At 40.2% G+C, this 14,988-nt stretch overlaps 1 protein-coding gene across 1 annotated transcript in view; it reads left to right on the top strand.

Annotated features, from left to right (window-relative positions):
• LOC122790625 (amiloride-sensitive sodium channel subunit gamma-like) overlaps positions 1 to 14,988 on the top strand; it is a 1,193,300-nt gene that overhangs the window by 245,438 nt on the left and 932,874 nt on the right. The window lies entirely within an intron of this gene.

Genomic DNA, 14,988 nt, shown 5'->3' with positions numbered 1-14,988 from the left:
TTGACCTTATTCCTTTGGGTTTGGATCCAACAACAGTTTGGCCAAGGCCGGTGTCTTTAGTAGCCTCTGCACTACCCTGTCCACATCTTTACTGGACAAACTCCTGGTGGACCGAGTAGAAAGAGTAAGGGATCTTGACTTCATCAAAATTGGTGAAGGGAGCTGAGAGGGGATTGGTTCCAAAGAAGGTTAACGACTCCGATACCTGAATTCTGTGGGTGCTGAAGACGTTGGAGCTGATGGTTCCAATTGCTCCGATGAAGTCTTGGATCCATCATCAACTGTCTGCTTCAAGGGTTCTGTTGGAGCTAATAGTCTTGGAACTTTCTGCTTTGGCTCCAAAGAGGATTTTGGCACTGAAGAATTACATTTTTGAGATTTGTCTGACTTGTCAGATTTGGTGGTGGACTCCAGAGATGTAGCCTCAGAGAAGGGAGTTTTCAGCAGACCCTTCAAAATAAGCTTATTCTTGTACTCCAAAAGAGCTCTCTGGTTGAAACTATGGCATATGGAACACGAGTCTTGGAGGTGAAGAGGCCCCAAGCAATATAGACACAAAGTGCGTGCATCACTAAGGGGCATCTTCTTTACACACTTCTTGCACTTTCTGAAACCAAGAGGTTTCCCTTTCTGTTTTTGCAACATTTATGACAGTTATGAAAAGATAAATGGGGAAAAACTAGAAAAAACATACTCACACAATAAAACAAGCAGACCAGAAGGTCCTCTAATTCAAATGGACACAAAGGAAACGTTGAAAGTTTGGAAGAAAGCCATTTGTTTTTAAATATCATCTAACTAATAGTGGATGATAAAGGAGGAAGGAGATAGAAAAGAGGAGTAAATGTCCTCTAACTTAAACAGACGCTAACAGGTGAAGGTAAAAGGGCTAACACTTACTCTAAAATACAGAAAAATCAGAGTAAGGATATATGTACATATAAAAATAATATAAAAATAATATATACAAGTAATAAACGACAATAAACTATGACAAATAGTAGTAGTAGTAATAATATAGAAAAATGAAAGCACTTAGCCCAGAGCTTGCTTCAGAACCTCCTTCCCAGAGCGTCAAATGAGATCTGGGAAGTTAGGCAGTTGCATTATGGGTAAGGGAGAATGCCCATGAGCTTTGCTGAGGGCCTGGAACTTTTGAAATGGCAGAGACTGATCCAATGGATCAGATCCGACCCCATCAGTTAGAATAAAGGTGAGACTGAAATCACATCAGTTGTTTAACAACAAGCTTTCTAAACTCATGTATATTATTGAGGTAATCCCTTATTTTCTGTTTAGCATTCCGCAATTGCTCCTTTTCTTATTCTGTGAGATTCCCCCTTTTCTCCAATACTTAAACCTTTGTCAGACCCTCTAAATAATTATTGTTACTTTTTAACCACATCTCTCTTTCTTTTATTTCCATCCTATTTTTAATCTTCACTTTAATTTTATACCACTCTCTAGCTATATTTTCAGAAGAAATTTCTATCTTCCCTAATAACTTCCAAATCATTTCCTTTACCCACTCCTTAAATTCCTATCTTTTTGAAAGACAGGTGGGAAAGTACTAGTGTCTCATTTTTATTTCAGTACCCTAATATATTTGTATTTTTGCTATTATTGGCACTTGATCTGAAGTAATTATTGGATGTGTATCAAAATGTTCAATTAACTGCACATGTTCCTGTGAAATATAAGTTCTATCTAGCCTCCCCCACTTTTTGTGTCTTGGGGAATAACATGTAAATTAATTTCTAACTTCTACTACTGAATTCACATCTTCCATGCAAAACATTTTCATAAGTTTCTTCAAAAATCTACCCTCCATTGTTATACCTTCCCTTCTGGGCCCTCCAGATACATCTTCACTGCTGCAAATCAAATTCCATTCCCCACCTTCAAGTAATATTCCCTGCTGAAAGCTGATTATTTTTCCCAGAATTTTCTTAAGCTCCATTATAGCAATTATAGGTGGAATATAAATACAAGCCAGTGTAATCCCCCTCCCTTGCCAGTAGTCCTTTACTACTATAAATCTACCATTATTATTTTTTATCCTCTTTATCACTATTGAAGCTCCTTTTACAATTAATGTAAGTACTCCTCTTATCATTTGTTCCAGGTTTTCCGCTGATTAACCATCCAAAAAAACTTTCTTTATCAAATTCACATGTTCAGTTCTTTCCAAATGCGAGTCCTGTAGCATAGCTATTTGCATTCTACATTTTAATATAGTTCACCACTCTTTTTTCTATATATCTGTGAGACCATTTATTTTAAAGATAGTACAGAAAGTGTCATATGTTAAAAAGTTATTCATACCTTTTATATGCAACAGCTTTTTTCATAAGTACTAGTTCCAGCTTTTGTGTTACACGCATACACTAATTTTGTCAGGTTAATCTTTTATACAGTTGTTTCTTGTCATATCCATTTGAGCCTATGTCACATCTTACAAAACTTGTTGTTTTATTGAAAGCTCTCAAACAAAAAAGCAAAGACACCCCAATACACCCCTAAACCTACTAAGTTAATACTAACACACAAAACTATGTGCATCTTCAAATACTGAAGTTTTACCCTTCCAACAGAAACAATTATCCCAGACTACCAGCCACAGTCAAAGACTTGGATTAACCTAAAAGGAAGTTTATCAATGCTAGGACACATGGTACAGTCTGAGCTTCTACTAAGTACTGTTTGTGCTTGTCTTATCTTTATTACTCTCCCAGATTAGGAAAACACTTGAATGCTTTCAGAAAACATTATCTGATAGCAATTGAAAGAAAGAAGTATTCTGTTTTTATTGTTCTTTATCAGATTTCCCCATGGAGACAAGAGAACCAGATATAGAGTTGCTTCTACAAGCACTCATTTATTTGCTAGAGGAAAACTTTTTATTATATCCAATGTTCTTTTTTATTTATTTGCTTTCTCTTTAAGCTTGTTACTAGATCAAGCCAAGGGCCTAATCCAGTCATTCCCATATGCAGGGGTAAGAAAAATCACATAAATTTTTCTTCTATAATGCTCTTTAGATCATATCTTTCTTCTTTTTTTACACTGTAGTGTCTACATTTCTTAAAACTGAACAAGAAGAAAGAAAGAAGAAGATTAAAAAAAAACAGGGACACCTGTTTACTTTAGTATCCCCATTACACTCATAAATAATGGAGAAAACTTTAAAGCGTACAGATTATATCATGCATTATAAAAATACTACTGTTAAGAAAAACATTTTGTTTTACTTACAGTTAACTCTTCCTTTCCTCTTTCCCCTCCTAAACGTTCTTCCAAACCTTAATGGCATGAAGTAGGGCATATGCTTTAGAGGCCCCTACAAGTTTAACAAAGTAAAAAAAAAGTCCAGTATTTCCAGGATTTCTTGTTCTGTCATGTTTTGCAAATATAAATTAATGCTTTGTAATCCAACATTTGTCTATGTCTGAGTTGCCGGCTTTATTTCATCTCCCAAATCCAGTCTCTGCTTCATTTCCAACATACTCCTGGTCCTTCTAGTAAATTCTTGTGCTTTTTTTCTGTCTCTCAAGCATTTTCCATTGAAACATTGGAAAAAGGTTTCACAGGCACAGTCTTTCTGTCGTCTATATTACCAGAAGAACAAGAAGCAGAATCTCCTTCTGTTTCATTGATCACTTTTTCTTGGACAAACTTTTATATTTTCCCCTTAGCCTGCTCTGTATCAAAAAATAATTTGGTCCTTCCAGAAAAGAATATTTTGAAAATAGTTAGGTACAGCAGCTTGAATCTTATGCCTGCTTCTTGACATTCCCTGATTAGTGAAATAAATTTACTTCTCTTCTGCCTAGTGTACAGTGATTAATCATTTTCCAAAAACACCTGGTGTATGGGGACTGATCATTTTCCAAAAATGCTCTACTATCTCCCACTTTTAGTACTTTGCCCTTTTGCCATGGTTTTGTCAGAATCAACTCCTTCTGCGGGTAGGATTGCATCTTTACTATTAAGGGTTTATATTGCTTTCTCATGGCCAGGCTTGGAGCATACACATGAAGTGCCCTTTCAGTTAACAACTCCTGCTGTGGAATATCAGTCCAGTTGCTTATTTGTGCTTTAATAAAATTAATACAGCCTGTTCCTTCCAGTTTCTCTGGTAGAGCAAAAAATCTCAGTTTTTTCTTCTGTGTTCTGTCCTCTGATTCTATTATTTTTTAAACATCTCTTCTTGAGCAGTCTCATATACAGCCACCCTTTTCTTAATTTTGACCTCTGATTTTTGCAGTTTATCACCTCATCTGAATATTGGTTTAAAGCTTCTTTTTTTCTAGCCTTTTATTTGAGTTGATATATTCCTTCAGTGTTTTGTTTATTTTAATCAGCTCTGAGTACAACTGACTTATTTTCTCCTCTAATTTACTGGAAGTCATGTCTTGCATCAAAGCTGGAACTTGCACTGCTTTTCTTGCTGAACAGTGCAGAATTCTTCCCAGTCAATGTTTTTTTCCTCACCTTTTGTGACTTATTTTCTTTCAGGTTCTCTGAATTTCTTTTGTGCCTGCATCCAGGCAGTGCACTTACTAGCCAGTTACTGAAATTTACCCCAAAATATGAGTTTACTGGCTCTCTCTTCTGAGTTTCTGTTTTCACACTGGGAGAGAGGGAATTAAGCCATTACTCAATGTACAGCCATCTTTGAAGTCCAGAGATCCACAGTCTTATCCCAGATAATGCAAGGGTCTACTGGCTTGTTGAAGCCTTTTCCTGATAGATGCCTTGAACAGCAACCAGACCAATCAGGAAGGTCAAACACAGACACTCCCTGCCCAACCAAAAACAGTAAGGAATCAATGCACTCTACTCTTTCTCTCACCAGGAGCAAAATATAAGCATACATTTCAAGCTGGCACCTATGAAGCAGTTAGTAGGCTTTCTAGTAATTAGCAGTCTCCAGAAAATGTACCTATGTTCTACCTTTCACCAACAGCAAAACAAAAGCACTAATCCCAAGATGATTACTAATAGGCAGAATGTGGGCTCTACAATAATTGGTGGTCTTGGAGTTGATGTTGAAGACTTTAAAGGTAAGATGGAAAATGGGTTAAATCCTAAGAGCTGCAGTGTGCACTAAGCAGTTAGATATGAAGGAGGGGGTAACTTAAGCTTTAGCTATCTAACTGGAGAGTCACTAATTTTAAAAAAGCAAGATAGATTGGAAAGGGGTGGTCACTTTGTGTTCTGGTTCTATGGAATACAGTGGGATGGCTAATAAATTTAAATAGTTGAAGGGGAGTGATTTCACAAAATGATAATTTTGTACTTACAACAGCCAATGAAAGAAGAGAGGGATTTATCATCACTGAACGTCTTGTCAGGTCCTTTTAAAGTAATTATTACAGTTTTTCTCATACAAATGCCTCAGAGTTCATGGTTCAATTATTTCCTGATTAACTGCTTGCATCTATGGACAGATCATCTCCAGCTGCACAGCTTTGGTGGTAGAGAGAAAATCAGTTAATAGTTTTACAAATACATGACGTTCTTGGAATCTAGGAAACTATCATGGTACATATGTTTTTTTTTATTTTCTAATCTGTTTGCTCAGAAAAATAAAGAATACTTCCCCCTTATCTGTAGCAGAAAACAAGAACATTAGTCTACATCTACCCTAGTATAATTCCAATGGAAGCTACCATAATTTAATAAACATATATGATTGTGCATTTCCACAAGATCTTAACAGCAGTGCAAAATTATAACATTATACTGCTTATCTACCAAATCCACTAGCGAAGAAACTGTAAAGCACTGAGTAAAACCAAAGTTATTTATTTACGAAAACAAGTAACATGAAGTGCTTTTCATCCAGTCTACTGACACGGACTTCTTCAGATTAAAGAATAGTCACATGGCACTGTTTAAATACCTTAACCCCCCCCCTTGTAATAGTGTTTTAAAATCATAAAACACTTTGTATCCATTAAAATATATAATATCTATTTAAAACCACAATAAATCTAACTTAAACAATGTACATACACCATATATAATCTATATAGTTCACTTCCTAAATTCAAGTTTAAAATCAAGCCTGAATAAATTAGTTAACGTTTGCATAATACAAGCTATCCCTATCCAAATACTATTTTTTCCATATCCTCATTATACTGCTTATAACCAGACTTTATCTTTTACAGTATGAACCTCAATTACATCACAGTGAAGAAAAAGTACTTTTTACTTTAACATCATTAGCATAAACAGCAGTCACTGATAAGACTCCCACACCTGCCATTTAAAATACCTCTGCATACTGTACATAGTTATTTGAAAATGTAACACATGTATTTTACTTCAATACATTTATTATACACATATTATTAAGAAAAAAAACTTTATTAACCTATAGTTATATCTTCAGTGCCTGCTTTATCCTTCTGAACATTAATGACTAACTGTGAATTTTATTTTAGAGTTCTCGCATCTATGTAACATAGCGCACAAACTCACAGTCCTTTTAGCCACTTCTTGTTGAAGTATGGTTCTCAGGTCCAAACTACAACTGATGGAAATGACACTTTACAATTCCTCCATTCATTTCCTGCTTTCATATTATTGCTTGTCTTCTTCCTTATCATCTTGACCGCCCAATACCAGTCTCTGGTCCAAGTCCAAGGTACTTCTGATTTTTGTAGTCAACTTCCAAATTTTTTTCTTTTCTGTCACCCAATCATCTTCCTTTGGAATAACGGAAAAAGGTTTTACTTGCAGGCTTTGTCTGTGGGCTTTGCTACTGTCAGAAGAATGAGAAGCAGAATCTCCTGCAAGCTTGATGTCTTATTCTTTGCTGGGCAAACTTTTTTTATTTCCTCATTACCATGATTTGTATCAGAATGTCTTCGATTCTCCAGAAAAAAATTCTAAAAACAATTGGATACAACTTGAATCTTATACCTACCTCTCATCATCCTCTAAGTCCAGTAATAAACACACTTTTCTGCTTAGTGTTCAGCGAATAATCAATTTCCACAAATACTATAGTGTTTTCAGTCTGTTAATACTCTCCTTTTCTGCCACAATTTTGTTAGGAACAACTCTTTCTTCTGGTATGACTCCATCTTTACTACTACAGGTCTTGGCTTCTTTCTCATGACCAAATGTGGAGCATTCACATGGTGTGCCCTTTCAGTTAACAACCCCTGCTGTGGAATACCTGTCCAGTTGCTTATTTGTACTTACTTAAAATCAGTGTAATCTAGTCCTTCCAGTTTCTTTGGTTAGAAGAAAATCTCAGGTTTTCCCTGCCTGCACTGTCTTCTAACTCTACTACATTTCGAAACAGTTCTTCTTGAGAAGCCTCAGATTCAGTCAGTCTTTTCATTTCATCCTCTGATTTCTGCAGGTTTATTAGCTCATCTGAATAGCTACTAAAAGCTTCTTATATTATTTCCAACTATTTATCATTAACTTTATATATTCATCTAGCTTCATTTTTATTTTAAACACCTCTGTATACATTTGATTTATTTTTTTCTCCTTTAAATGACTGGAAGCTATCTCTCACACAAAAGCTGAAATTTGAACTGCTTTTTAATGAACAGCTGCAAGACTTCACCACCACAGTTTTTTCTTCTTCCCCTTTTTATTTGATTTTCTCTTACTTTCTCCAGGTGTATTTTTTGCAGACATCCAGGCAGTATAGCGACTAGCCAGTAACTGAATTTTTATCCAGATTGTCAGCTTCCTCCAGCTCCTTTACTTCTGTTTTATTTTTCACACTGGGAGAACTCTAAACAACCTACTTTTCAAAGGGCAGCCATCTTAAAATCTAAATTCAATAATAATTGTGCATTTTAAAGCCAATGAGTAAGGAGGATCTAAAGCAGCTTGTATTCTGAACAGGAAGGTTACATCACACAGATTTAGTAGATTTATTAATTTTTCCTTTTTTTACTGGGTTACCCAAACTACAGACAAAAGTCAGGACCCAGTATGAAGATGTGGCCTTCTGAGATTTTACTTAGGCATGTAACATGGTTTGGCACAAAACATTGTTTTATATATTGCCTAATCACTAAAGAAGTCTCATTATGCTGACCTGTGCTAAAAAACTGGTTGGGTAAGAATGTCACATTAAGTGGGATTCACACTGAAGAAAGGATAGTTAGTTATAAGCGGAGTAGCCCAAGATTTATTTCTGAGATTGGCCATTTTTAGTGTCTAAGTATTGTAGCAAATAAACTAAAGGAAAAGCATATTTAAGTCTCTGCAAACAAAACAGAGCTTGCAACACAATCAGTTCAGACCCTGCTGTGCATAATATAAGAATGGACAAGTTGAAGGAATAGTTAGATATGTGACAGCTTATATTCAGAGTAATAGACTGTAAGACATTACACCTGGATAGTCAAAACCTAAGACAATAGAAAAGAACAGTGTAGGAAGTGAGACACCAAGGTACCACAAAATGACAACAGATCCTTGATGTAATTACTTACAGTAAATGCAGAAAAGCCAGAGTGATTCTGGGATATACAGGTAGAGGCATAAACAGCAGACAAAATGGAAATTATGTTCTTTGTACAGATGTTTAAAGAGTATACCACAGTACTGCTTACAGGCCTGCAATCCAATTTTACATAGTTGGGAACTATGTGAAAATGCACAACAAAAATAATAAGTGGTGAATTTAATAGGTAGGCTGTGTAAACAAAGGAGAAAGAGAATAGACAGAGCTGGAAAATATGTGTGCCTTTATGCAAATTAATAAAGCCTAAAAGAGCAGCATACATCACATTGAGCAATTTACAAAAGCAAACGTGAAGAAGTTGAAGGCAAAGAGCAGATGGCTCATGAGTAAGGTTATGAAGCTTTTGTTTTAAATGTGTAGAATAAAGCAGTGGAATCAAAACTAATGATGGAATTCAAGAATGCACGGGACATATACAAATAATTCAAAGTGGGATGTAGAAAGAAGTAGGACATTGTTAAGAAAGAAAAAAAGAAGTTATGTCTTACCATAATGCTCCATCTGTGTTGTTGATCTTCATCCATTCATCACCGATGGGTTCGGTTCCAAGCCCTCAGAACCGAGTCAGCCTTATACCAAAGGTCGCGCCAGCCAAACACTCTCGAGATAAGAATTACCCATAGTACCCTACTCCCTGTTACCTCAGATCGAGTTTGCCCTAACAAGTAAAGCAGATGTTGTCTCTGAGCAAAAACCTTATCCAGGAAGTTGACTCAAATATCCCCCAGGAACCTCTAGGAGGGGGAAGGAGGGTGGGACATGATGAATGGATGAAGATCAACAACACAGATGGATGGTAAGACATAACTTCTTTATCTGATGATGTTAATCTTCATTCCATTCATCACCGATGGGACAGAGTCCCCAGCTACCTTATATTCATAGGTGGCCCTATGGAAGAACATTCCTGAGCAGCAATGAACTGAAGGACGCCATTTCCCTGGAGACCAGATCCAACTTGTAATGAGTGATAAAGGTATGGGGGGAAGCCCACATAGCTGCTGCACAGATGTCGTCCACTGAAGCTCTGGAGTGGAATGCCACAGACGTTGCCATTGATCTGGTGGAGTGAGCCTGATGTTTGGCGGAACAGATTTCCTTTCTAGGTTAAAAAAAGAAAATTATACAGTCTCTGAGCCATTTGGATAGAGTCACTTTAGAGACTGACTTTCCCATTTTTGGACCAGAAAACAAAATAAATAACTGGTCTGATTTCCTGATTGTTTTTGTTCTGTCTAAGTAAAACCTCAATTGTCTGTGAACATCTAGTAAATGTAAACAATACTCTCCCTTGTTGGAAAATTTAGGAAAAAACACAGGCAAATCAATAGTCTGATTAATAGAGAGCTTGAAAATTACCTTGGGCAGGACGGTAATATTGGTCCATAGTGATACTCTGTTCTTGTGAAAAATCAAATAAGGAAGCTTGGTACAAAGAGCTTGGAGCTCAGAAATACGTCTGACTGAAGTAATAGCCACCAGAAAAAGAGATTTCCAGGACAGAAACTTGATGTCACATATGGCTGCTGGCTCGAAGGGGAAGCCATGTCAAAGACTGCAAGACAAGCGTGAGACTCCAGGATTCTGTGGGCTGCTTAACTGGAGGTCTTGAATGATAGATTCCTTTCAAAAAGGTTTTGCTCAAATGATGAAAGATTAAAGAGGAGTCACCAAAGCCATTATGAAAATTCAAAATGGCAGCTAAAGGAACACGAATAGTTGATGCTGCAGCGCCCTCCTTGAAGAAGTTAGATAGGTACTGGAGTACAGCAAAGATGAGAGCAGTAAAGGGATCTAGTTCTCTCTCTCTAGACCAAATCAAAAATCTTTTCCATTTGTCAGCATAAAGTTTCTTGGTGGATGGTTTATGCAAAGCCAGAATCATGTCACATACTGGAGAGAAAAGATTACAATGCAAGGCGATCATTGGAAGAGAAGCCAAGCTGTCAGCTTGAGGCTGGACAAGTTCGGGTGGCTCAACTCTTGAGGGTGAGATATCAGATATGGAGTTGGATCCAGGGTCCATGGTCTGCAAAGAAGATGAGGCCAGAGAAATGGGAACCATATCTGTTGAGGCTAAAAAGGTGCTATGAGGATCATTTTGCTTTTCAACCAAAGAGCTTTTTTTCAGAACTAGAGGAATCAGAGGAATGGGAGGATAAGCATAAAGAAGTCCTGTAGGCCAATCGTGAATAAGTGCATCCATCAGGGACTCACCCTGCAGGAGAATTAGGGCAAAGTAGTTGCTGTACTTGTGGTTGGATGGGGAAGCAAATAGGTTGCAGCAAGGCTGGCCCCAATGGCTGAAGATCTTTGCCACTAAGTTGGAGTTGAGGGACCACTCGTGAGGCAGAAGAATGCACCTGCTCAATTTGTCTGTGATCACGGTGGATTTCCCCAGGATATGCGTTGCTGTCAGAAAACAGTTAGAAGCTATCACCCATTGCCAAACTCTCATGGCCTCTCGACATAGGGGATAGGACTTCATTCCTTCTTGTTTGTTGATGTACTAAACTACTGACATGTTGTCCGATTAGATAGCAACTGTTCCCGAAGGAAGGGCAGACTGAAGTGCTTGCAATGCCAAAAGCACTGCCCTTAGTTCTAGAACATTTATATGCAGATTGGCCTCCAAATCGGGCCATGAGCCTTGGACAAGTCATTCCCTGACAATGGCTCCCACCCCATCAGGAAAGTGTCCGTGGTCATGATGGCACTGGGTTGATGGGGATGGAAGGGTCCAGCTCCAAAGTGCTGTGTCTGGCTTCATCTACCAAGAAGGATCTAGTTTGCACCGATTTGTAAAATGAACCTGGAAGAACAATGGTCATTGATTTGGATACCATTGGGTCAACAGCCACTGTAAGAGTCTCGTGTGAAACCTTGCTAGGGGTACTATAGATATAGATGCTGCCATTGACCCTAACAGCTGCAGGACCTGTTGAGCCGGAACCAAGTCATAGCAAAGTATCACTCAGAGCTGGATCCTTAGTCTTTGAAGCCTGTGATCTGGGAGAGAGATCAAGCAAGAGCGGGTATTGAACGTTACCCCTATAAACTCCAGGGTTAGGGTTGGGTTGGAGTTAGATTGGACTTTTTGCAGTTTATGGATATTCCCAGGCAATGCATCAAAGAAAGAGTGTAGTGCAAGGCTGCTACCAGTAGATGCTTGGTGGGGGTGGTGACAAGCCAATCGTCCAGATATGGAAACACCCAGAATCCTTGCAGTCTCAAGTGAGCTGTCACTGCTGCCATGAATTTGGTGAACACTCTGAGGGCTGTGAGAGTCCGAAGGGCAGGGCATGGAATTGGTAATGATTGGCTCCCAGAAAAGTAACTTCTGGAGTGCTTGTCCATCTTGACGTGGTAATATGCATCCTGAAGGTCTATTGAGCACATCCAATCACCTTCCTCCAGAAAGGGGGGAATGGACTGAACCATGACCATCTGGAATTTTGTCTGGCTGACAAACTTGTTTAAACAGCTGAGGTCCAAAATTGGTCTCCAGTCGCCTGTCTTTTTTGGCACCAAAAAGAACCTTGAGTAAAATCCGGATCCTGTCTGGTCTGGTCGGACTTTCTGGATGACTCTTTTTAAGTACAGCTTTTTTATTTGTAGAGCTGCTTCTTCCCTGAGACTGAGAGGAATGTCTGGGATTCATTTTGGTGATTTTGGGTAGGAGTCAAATGGGATTTGGTAACCTCTGGATATTATCTTCTGCACCCAAGAGTCAGTGGTAATAGACAGCCAGGCATTGGGGTGCAGAGAAAGATGCCCCCCCAACTGCTTCCAGAGGAAAGCAATCGGGCCACTTCAGGAGCATTGATAAGGCTGTCCAGAGAAGGAATATCTGGAACCCTGATTACTCGGACCCCCTCTGCCTCTGTAGGGGCATCTTCCAGAAGAGTTGCCCCCTCTGCCTATGGGGGTGAACTTGCCAAATGTGTCATGAAAAGGACCCTGAGACTTTTTGTGCCACAATTTCCCACTTCTGCAGTTCCTGGAAAAGGGATGCTTTGGAGTGGAGAAACGTACATCAACCACAGACATGGTCTTACTGTCCTGCTCACACCTGGCTAACGTGTCCTCCACTTTAGGGCCAAACAAGGAAAATGCTTCCACTGGAATGTTAAAGAAGGAAGACTTAAAAGGATCCACGAAGTCACACAGGGGCATCCAGGCGTGACATCTCATAACTATGCCTGAACCCACAGATCTGGCCGCCCCTTCAATTGCATGTGAAATCAACCTCATGGATGAATTAGAAATTGATTTCAGGGTTGCTAGATGGAAGGCTACCTTGTCATTAACCTTGTTGGACACCTTTCCTGACAGTGTACCAGAGAGTTCAGAGATGAGGTCTCTCTGGAGTCTGGTGAAATTTGCCAGGTAGTTCAAAGACCAAATAGCAAAGGTCAATGAAGCAAAAACTCACGTCCCCAGTCTGTCCACCACTCAGGACTCCCTGTTAGGTGGGTGAACAGTATGGCTCTCCTCAGCGAGCTCTTTCTTGGTGGCTGCTACCACCACCATAGCATCTACTGACAGACTTTTTGACCAACGTGGATGTTCTTCAGGGGGAGAGAGGATCTTGTCCGGTCTCTTGGGGATTGCTTCAACAGCATCAGGGTTTTTCCAGGCGTGCTGCACCACAACCTGAACCAGCGTATCTGCAGGTGGGGTCACCCAGGAAGTAGATGGTCGAGCACGAAAGGCCTGCAGGAAAACAGATTCCTCCAAGGAAGGGGTTTTGGGCTTCCAATCACCCCTCTGTTTCAAGATCTCCAGGATGTCTCCAAAGGAGACATATTCAGGGGGTGATCGTGGGGGCCCTTCCCCTTCATTGTAATCCATATCCTCGGTGAGGGACTCCACAGGGGAGTCCAAATGTTTCCTCTTGCATTATTTCTTCCTAGGAACCTCCTCAGTGGGAACTTCTGAGGAGGACCCAGAGGAAAGGGCACCCTGCAATAGGGTCTCCTGCGGCTCCCATGCTCAATCTGGGACAGTGGCCTGTGACATCTGCAGCACAGGGGAAGGACATGGGGGTTCTGATGCCGAAGGCTTGCTCACGGATGCAAGAGCCCTCTCCAGTGCCTGGAAGGCAGGGCTGCCTGAAGAGGGATGGGAGCTCGGAATCGAGAAAGACAACCTCGGAACCGGGATCACACCCTGCTTTGTTAAGCCCACTCCCAGGAGTGGAACCTCAAGCTGATAGGTACTGATAGGGTTCCTGGGACCGTGGACGGCACCGTAGAAAGGGTCAGCACTGAACCCGGAACTGAGGAGCTTGTAGTCTACTCCCAGGACTGAGGAAGACCTGGGTTCCAACAGAACCGAAGGCCAAAGGGTCGACTCCGGGGCCAAAGTGAGATCCACTATTGGCACCGAAGCCAAGGGTGCTGAGAGAGGCGTCAGTGCCGAGGGCTTTGGAACTTGCAAGGAGAACAAAGAAGGAGAGTAAGGTGGAGTCTGTGAAGCAGAAAACTCAGGTCCTAGAAGGGGATTGGGATTTAGAATCAGAAGGAATTCCCCTGGCTGCAGCAGCTGGTCCACAAGGCACACATCAACTTCGGAGAGACCCCTGGTGGATCTAGTGGATATCCCTGAAGGGGACTCTGGATGCTCTAAGAAGGGACTGTAAACCTGTCCCAAGAAGGGGTCCACAGATGGGGAATATCGGGTGTGTGCTTGCACATCTAATGGCACCACCATCTCCATTTTTGAGACAATAAGGGCAGCAATGTCCATCTGAGTTATAGGAACCGTGGAAGGGCTTGGAGTCGTAATTGGGGTCAAGGTCAAAATTTTTGAATCAGTCAAATTTGGTGCCATAGATGTTGTTGGTGCCGAGGGAGTCAGCGTTGATGCTACAGACATAGATGGTACCGAAGACGGTGCCGTAGGCGAAGACTTCTGTTCCAGTGCAGAAAGCTTTGGAATTTTTGGTTTTGGTGATCTTTCCTTCTCACCAGAGGGTGAGAAGGGAACAGAATGTGGCCTCTTTTTCTCTTTCCTAGGAGGGGGTGCACCCTCTGAGGCAGAGAGAGCCTCCGAGAAAGGCAATTTGAGAAGGGCCTTCAAAATCAATTTATTTTTACGCTCATTCAAGGTATGTGAGCTAAACCCTAGACAAAAGGAGCAATGGGGTTGTACTGAGAGATGAGACACTCAAATAGTAAACACAATCATCATTAGAGTCACTATTAGGCATTTTCCTCCCACACTTCAGGCATTGTTTGAAGCCTAAAGTGCCCTTTTTATCAGACATGTTAATAGCAACAAAACGATACAATATGAGAAAACAACAGATTACCACAACTAAGCACATGGCTAAAACTAGCTAGAGAGTAGAAAAATACCAACAATGGTATAAAAGGATTACCACAGCAGGTAGAGAGAAGGGAGTGTACCAGCGATGGTGCAAAGATTACCAACAGGTAGTTGACAGAAAAGCTGGAAAGAAGACTTAGCGA

The sequence above is a fragment of the Protopterus annectens genome, chromosome 16.part0 (assembly GCF_019279795.1).
Source record: "Protopterus annectens isolate FY-2018-M chromosome 16.part0, PAN1.0, whole genome shotgun sequence".
NCBI lineage: Eukaryota > Metazoa > Chordata > Ceratodontiformes > Protopteridae > Protopterus > Protopterus annectens.
The sequence above is the reverse complement of the archived record's forward strand: the minus strand, read 5'-3'. Positions and strand labels throughout refer to the sequence as shown.